We start from the raw sequence: 7,331 nt of genomic DNA, 5'->3' as shown, positions 1-7,331 counted from the left end.
TTGCATGCTAATTTTATCATATCTCTGTTAGTTTTGATTGATTCTTGCTTCCCTTAGCTAACCCTGAGTAGTTTGCAGCAATGCAGGCATTAGGTAAGAAAGGAGGAGATGCCACACCCCTCTCTCAAGTTCTCTTCCTGTGTGTCTCTACTCTATCATAGTTGGCTTTAGAGCTCTTTGTCCCTGGGTGTCCAAAAACCTCAAAGCAATGGAGAAAAAGGAAACTAGTGACCGGGTAGGTTAATCTGCCCAAGAAAGAACCATAAGGATATAGCTAGAGCAGAGAAAGCAGACCATAATATCACGCTGTGGATGTAAACACAAAACATGCCTGAGGGCTAAATGTATGCACACAGTGATGAGCTGAAAGCATAGGGTAGTCAAGTATATAAAGGCAGAGGAAAGGAAAAACACTGCGAATAATGGAGTAGAGGAAACTGCCCCAAAGTTGCATTTGTTACCACCTTTGTCATTGACACTTGACAGTTGCTGTCATCTAGTGGGCTTACTAGAAGCACTACCACTTTTTGTTTAAATGCTTCAGTCATAGAAGCAAGAAGGGTGGTTGGTCACATCCTTATCTTACAGGGTTTTGTTAGCTTTTCCTTTACCCTTTGAGACAAAGGCCACACAGTCATTTATACCAAACAACTCAGTTTCTGGTTCATTCTTAAACATTCAAATATATTTTTGTTCAGTTTCCCCTTGGACAGAAGCCAATACTTTAGCTGAACAAGATTTAGCTCTGTCCTGTCACTCAAGCACTTGAGGATAAGAGCTGTGCTGAAATCCGTGTGGTGGCTCCCTATAGCAGGGCCAGGACTCAGTGGTTGTGCTCCTAGAACATGCAGATCTGAAGAATAAGAGAGAGGCACAGCTGCTAACTCATCTCCATGAGGAACAAATTAGCAATTGCTGCAGGAGCCAACAGGGTGTGATTCTGGGGACTAAATGCCTCAAGAAATGTTCGAATTATTAATTTTAAGTTTGGACAAGGACAAGCACCCCAGACAGACAAAAGGCACTTTCACTGGGGAAAAAAAATAAGTATCTGAAACAGATAGGGATATTTGGGGAATTGCCCTATGGCAGAGTGTCTGACTTTCAATTTCATTCTGAACAAAGATAGTTTTCTCTGTGTGGGAAGATAAAGTCATAGCATAGAAAAATATCATTTTTTTTGTAAAAGAAATTTTTCCTTTGTAAATCACCTTGGCCAGCCATGACCTCAGCCAATAACACCACTAACACCATTACTTCAAATGACAGGCACATTACCTGCGAAGGGGAGGTGACAGAGACAAGATGCCTTGGTCCTCAGCCTGAGTTATGTGACAGCACTCAGAACTTTCTAGATTCCCCATGGGAGCCGTTGCCATTCTGTGTTCAATCATAGACCAGCTTTCTCTTTGAAGAGCAACTTAGATCTTAACAGAGCTGAGGAAGCCTGTGGAGATCCAGCTGACGCCTATTCTGCCTCTTGTCTCCCCCACAGAGAACCATGCGATCCGGTCATGCGGAGCTAAGCCCTGCAGCTCCTAAACAGGCTGCGCACACTCTTCTGGATTTCCCACACTGTACCTTTGACAGCCTCTTTAGAGACCCCCACTTCTTTTCCATTCCTGTCAGGAACCAATCAATTTAACTAGCTTTTCAAGCCCATCAGTCCTACCTCCTGAAAGACTTCCCTTGCTGAGGCTTCACTGCGCCCTCACTTAATGTTCTAAGCACTACACCCTTCCTTAAGATGGGGTACAATTTGTACTATTCATAATAGCCTAGGTGAGGAGCCCATCATTAGATTAATAGATGAAGAAACTATGTTTATGTAGGTATGAATGTGTGTATGTACGTATGTATGTGTGCATGCACACACAGAGACACTCAATTTGAGATTTGTTTTACAAGGTAACAAAGGATTCTACTCAAACACAAAGGAAAGATTCAGACTAGATTCAGTTACTACAAGAGAACAGCAGACTATCTGAGAGAGTGGCCAAGGGTACCAGGTTACTGTTTGGGTCTTTCTTATTTAAAGTATACATTTTTAATTTCAAAATAGAGTTTTATTCAGCTGTAAGAAAGAGTAAAATTATTTGCAGGAAATGGATAGAACTAGAGATCATGTAAAACAAAATAAGCCAAAATCAGAAAGACAAATGTCATATTTTCATTATAAGCAGAACTTAGAATTTTGAACGGGAGAGAGGCACCTTAAGAGAGAAAAGAGCAATGAGCAAGAGAGGATAATGGAAAGTAAAAAAAATACCATGTATGTTTCCCTCATATGTATTATATGAATGAGACATGAAAGAAAAGGAACTTTGAGAAGAGGAAGGGGGCCAGTGAAGGAACAGTCATGAAGATAATTAGAGAATATTCATTAGAGAATGTTCAACACAATGGTATATATGCATTAAAATAGCAGGAGGAAACTGATTATTCTATATACTGCAATACAAGTTCATTTTATAAACTGAAATATAGCTTTAAAATACCTTTAAAATGCATGTGAGATAGCTTAATGGTAAAAGACACTTGCCACTAAGTCTGGTGACCCTAGTTCAACCCTGGGACCTATACATGGATGGAGAAAACTGACATCTGCCACTTGTCCTCTTACCTACACACACACACACACACACACACACACACACACACCATGACACATACAATAAATAATTTAATTAATTAAATTAAAGATATTCAAATCTTTGAGAAACTCAACAAAGAAAATAATTATGCAGCCTCCCTATGTGTAGCTGCAAAAATAAATCTTATTAAATTCTAAAATCAACAGAAAGAATCCCAAACAAGCTTTGTGTTCCCCTAGACAATCTCAATTCTTTTAAAAATATATTATAATCCCCTTTATACACAGGAAGATGTTTTACCTCTCCTTGAGTCTTATTTATCTAAGTAACCACTACATAATAGGTACTCAAAAGATTTCTTGAGCGCAGTAATGACTCATTAGACATTATACATGGATTTTAATAGGCTTTCATTTTCTCTTGGCAAAAAGTCCGTTTTCCAAGCCTTTCTTTCATTTTTCCTTTTATATAGTGTCATTTAATGAAGACACAGTTCTTATGTGTAACTGCATAAACATTTACATGAAAGAACAAAATGAATGAAAACAAAAAGTTGAGTAGAAACGTAACTTTCTGGGGTCCAAATTTTACTTTATGTCTTAAAGCCATGAAAGTCATTTCTGAATGCAGTTCTGGGGTGGGGACTAATTCAGAATTTCCTACACATCGGTTTGCTGTGCCTGAGTGTTCTCATTATCATGATGACTCTGTAGCATAGTTAAGGGGGACCTAGGTGAGGGAGCAGAAGCTATGGGCGCTCAGCTTACTTTCTCCTGTTAATTCAGCCCAGGACCTCAGCCTACAAGAAGGGTGACACCCAGTCACCAGGTGGGACCTCCTAGTTCAATTAACCTTACCTAGATCTCACAGGCATGCCCAGTGGCTTGTCTCATGAGTGAGTTCTTCAGTTTAGAACCATTACATTCTGCCTCCAGGCCTGTGATTCTTAAGGAAGATAATCTGCAGCAAAGGCTGGCCTAAAGCAATCATGAGCAGCCACAATGGGGCTGGCTCTTTCTTTGTTCAAATACATTTCCTGTTTCCAGTTATTTCCATTTTTCATCCTCTGAATATATCTTTGTTATAAAGTCAGACATGCACCATCAGTTTGGGTCTAGACTGGTGCATGATTTTGGAATCTAAACTTTAGACAGTGAAAACTGATAAAACTTGGGACTGGAAGATGACTCCAAGATTAAGAGCACTGGCTGCTCTTCTAGAGGTCCCGAGTTCAATTCCCAACAACCGCATGGTGACTCACAACTGTCTATATTCCAATAGGATATGATGCCCTCTTCTGATTTGCAGATGTACATGCAGTCAAAACCCACACACACATGTAAATAACTCAATCATTAAAAAGGAGAATCTATGAAACTAAATTTTTAAAACAATTTTAGCACCTTTCATAACACTAAAAGAAAGCCTAATAATCAAGACTTCATAGTCTAAAAGGACTACATAGATACTGACCTATATGTAAACAGATGTTCAAGATTTGAAGCTCTTTTTCTCTTCCTGCTGCTCCTTCCAAGAGCTGGTAGATGATCCTCTACTCATGAACTCAGAGGCAGCACTAAGTGGACTCAGTAGGTTTAAAATTTTAAAAAGCACATGAAACTGTGAGGGGAAAGGGGAAAAAAGGAAGGAACTGGACAGTGTATTTGACCAAAACACATTGAGTACATTATGAAATTCTCAAACAATAGGAAATATGTAAGGAAAGTAACTTGAAGATAAAGACAATAAATAAAGAGTTAACAGAAAAGCATTGCCCAGGGGCTGCCTGTAGAGAGAATTCTTTCCAACAATAAAAGAAAAAATAAACAAGGCCAATAAAATCATTGAAGGGATCTAACTATCACACACTATTTGATTAACACATGAACTAGACCAAGATAACTGCCTACCAGTGTTCTTTGATTTATATTTAAAGTAAAACATGGTTCTCTCATGTCCAAATCTAGCACATTTTAGTGGACTTTCATATTCAAGAAAGGAAATTTTTCAATTGCTGCTAGCCTACCGGAAAAGGGGGGAGGGATGGATTTTAACACTCAGAAAATGGTGTGTGAACTTCACAACAAGAGCTGTGCCTGAGGACAGGATTCCTGAAAAAGGATGCCCAGAATCACCACTGACCTCAGAAACTCAGGGTATCAGAATCAGAGCAGAAAAAAGCTGAGCATAAACCACATATTATACTTATTAATTTCAAGCAGGAAGTAAACAGCCAGTGTTATGCCTTGACAGTTATCAAAGCATCTGAGGTCTCCTCAGTGGTTCAGAAATATCTCCTAGAATTTGCTTCTTATAGCCCCAAATCTCAGAAGTCTTGAGTTAAAAAAAAATCCCATTTTTTCTGTAAGGATTATAAGACATATCTGAAAATATAAAAGCTCTTGTTTTATGACTTTTCCTGCTGAGGCATGAACAAGCATCCATTCAGTAAAGATAGGAGGGCACAGGTTATAGGCCAAAGAATTGAGTCAACCCAAGCTTAGAAACTAATGAATTTGCTGGGATTACTTATAGAAGTGTAAGTAGAAACTTTTGTCCTGCCTGGTCCTGCAGCCATTCGTTCGCAAAGAAACACACAGAGACCTACATTAATTATAAACTGGTTGGACTATTAGCTCAGTTTTATTATTTACTAGCTCTTGCAACTTAAATTAATCAATAATTCTTGTCTATGTTTAGTCACATGGCTTGGTACCGTTTCTTAGTGCAGCATTTTTATCTTGCTTCCTCTGTTTCTAGGTGATGAATGCAGACTGAGCCTTTCCTCTTCCCAGGATTCTCCTAGTCTGGTTGCCCTATACTTCATTCCTGGCTACTGGCCAATCAGCATTTTAATAAACTCATATGACTGTCAAGTCTATACTAAGTATAAGAGCATTATCCCACAGCATAGAAGCATGGTTGAAATGTTCCTAAGAGGAACATGAATGATTTAAAGATTGTTGAGTCACCCTAAAGCCCACCCAAACACATGATGACAAGAACTGTATTTCTGGAGCCCCTTTCAGGAGTTGTAGGGGGATTAGGCCATTAGAGTCCCTTCTGCTGAGCAGTTGTTACAGCTTTAGATGACCCTGAAAAGAAACCCTGTGAATTTTGTTACTTTGGGGATCTTCCTGACCCTTAGAAGCTTTTTTTCCCCTCAGACCTTGTGTGTTTTGTTTACTTCCTGAGTCTCATAACCCACCTTGGTTCTCCATGCCCCCGGACCCACACTCACATGCACCCTGCCCTGCCCAGTCCCTTCTGTGCTTGCTTTTACTTGGCTTTCCACTCTTTGAGCTACAGTCAAAGAATTCTTTCTGAGAAGTAATCTGGAAATATTGAAGAGTCACTCAGTTTTCTTCTCTGCCATAATGCTCACTGTCATTTGTCATCTGAGGTCTAATATATGACACATGATATTATTTTATTTTATCTGGATTTTTGGTTGTGTGGGGTGATAGGATAATCTTGCTTAGTGTAGAAGTGCCAAGCACCTTCCTTCTTCCAGACACTACTTTCAGATAGATACTTTAAAATTATTGTCGCACACATGACGATGAAATAATTTTGAAACTAAGACCAACTCTACAACTTTAACCTAAGTCACTCAGTATTCCCAGTCTGAAAGTCTTGTTTCCTTATAGCTGCTGGGGTTGGAATAAGTCAGTGATGCTCAGTTCTGTTTTATCCCCAGCATATCTCAAAGACTCCCTATGGGGTCTTCCAAGAGGCATGGGAAGAGTGGGTTGGTGCCCTTTATTTAGAGGATGAGATAAAGGAGGTGGTGTGGAATAAAGGTCTTTGTTGGGATATACCTATTTCTCAGCTGACATTCTGGAGTAGATGAGCCAATTCTACAAAATCTGTTGAGAAATATGTGTAACCATGGTGATTTCCTTGACAGGGACCATAGACTAGTTTGAATAAATCTTAATAGTATAGAGTGTTTAGTGATGGTGTCGAGGATTATGCTAAAAACAGTCTGAAAAGTGCAACAGTGGAGATCATGTGGAATTGCAATCAAAATACTAGGATATATTGAATTGTAACATTTCTTTCTTCGATTTCACATATTTTCAAGCACAGAAATTCAAGAATACGTGATGTGGCATATTGCATTGGCAATTTAATTCTGGAAGCAATCCTTAGATCACTGGAAACTGGCAGGCAATTCAATCCACAGAAAATGATTATAGGTCTTTTTGTGTTTTACAAATTTATTTTCAAGATAATTCTAAACTATGCAAACTGTTCTAAATATATCAGAAGACCCATATATCAGCTTAGTAAAAATTCATAGTTGATGGTATTTATCCATAATTCATTGGCTACAAATAGGAGCTAATTTGTGTGTGTTATGCTTTAGAGACAAACACTGACATCACTTTTTCTGCAGTGAGCTAGAATGCCCAGTAATTTTCCCACTTAGTAGACTTTTGCATTTCTTACCTACTCAGTCTAATATAATTAATGCATTTATGGATTAAGTGCCTCAGACTGTGAAACAGTTGGCCCAGAAATCCCACTAACCACTAATTACTGTCGATTCTTTGGAAAATCATGTTCAGTGTGCGGACCTAGGACTTTCTACTCTAGTTAAAGGCTTTCTGAGTGGGATGTGCAGAACTGCAGCCAATCTACACAAGCTGATGCTGGCACAGCTAAGTGGCACTGCGATTTAATCAAAGTATGCATCACTAAGGACTCACGGATTCAAACACATGCTCTGGA

This window comes from Arvicola amphibius, chromosome 10, assembly GCF_903992535.2.
Source record: "Arvicola amphibius chromosome 10, mArvAmp1.2, whole genome shotgun sequence".
In the NCBI taxonomy this organism is placed as follows: domain Eukaryota; kingdom Metazoa; phylum Chordata; class Mammalia; order Rodentia; family Cricetidae; genus Arvicola; species Arvicola amphibius.
This window is presented reverse-complemented; position numbering follows the sequence as displayed.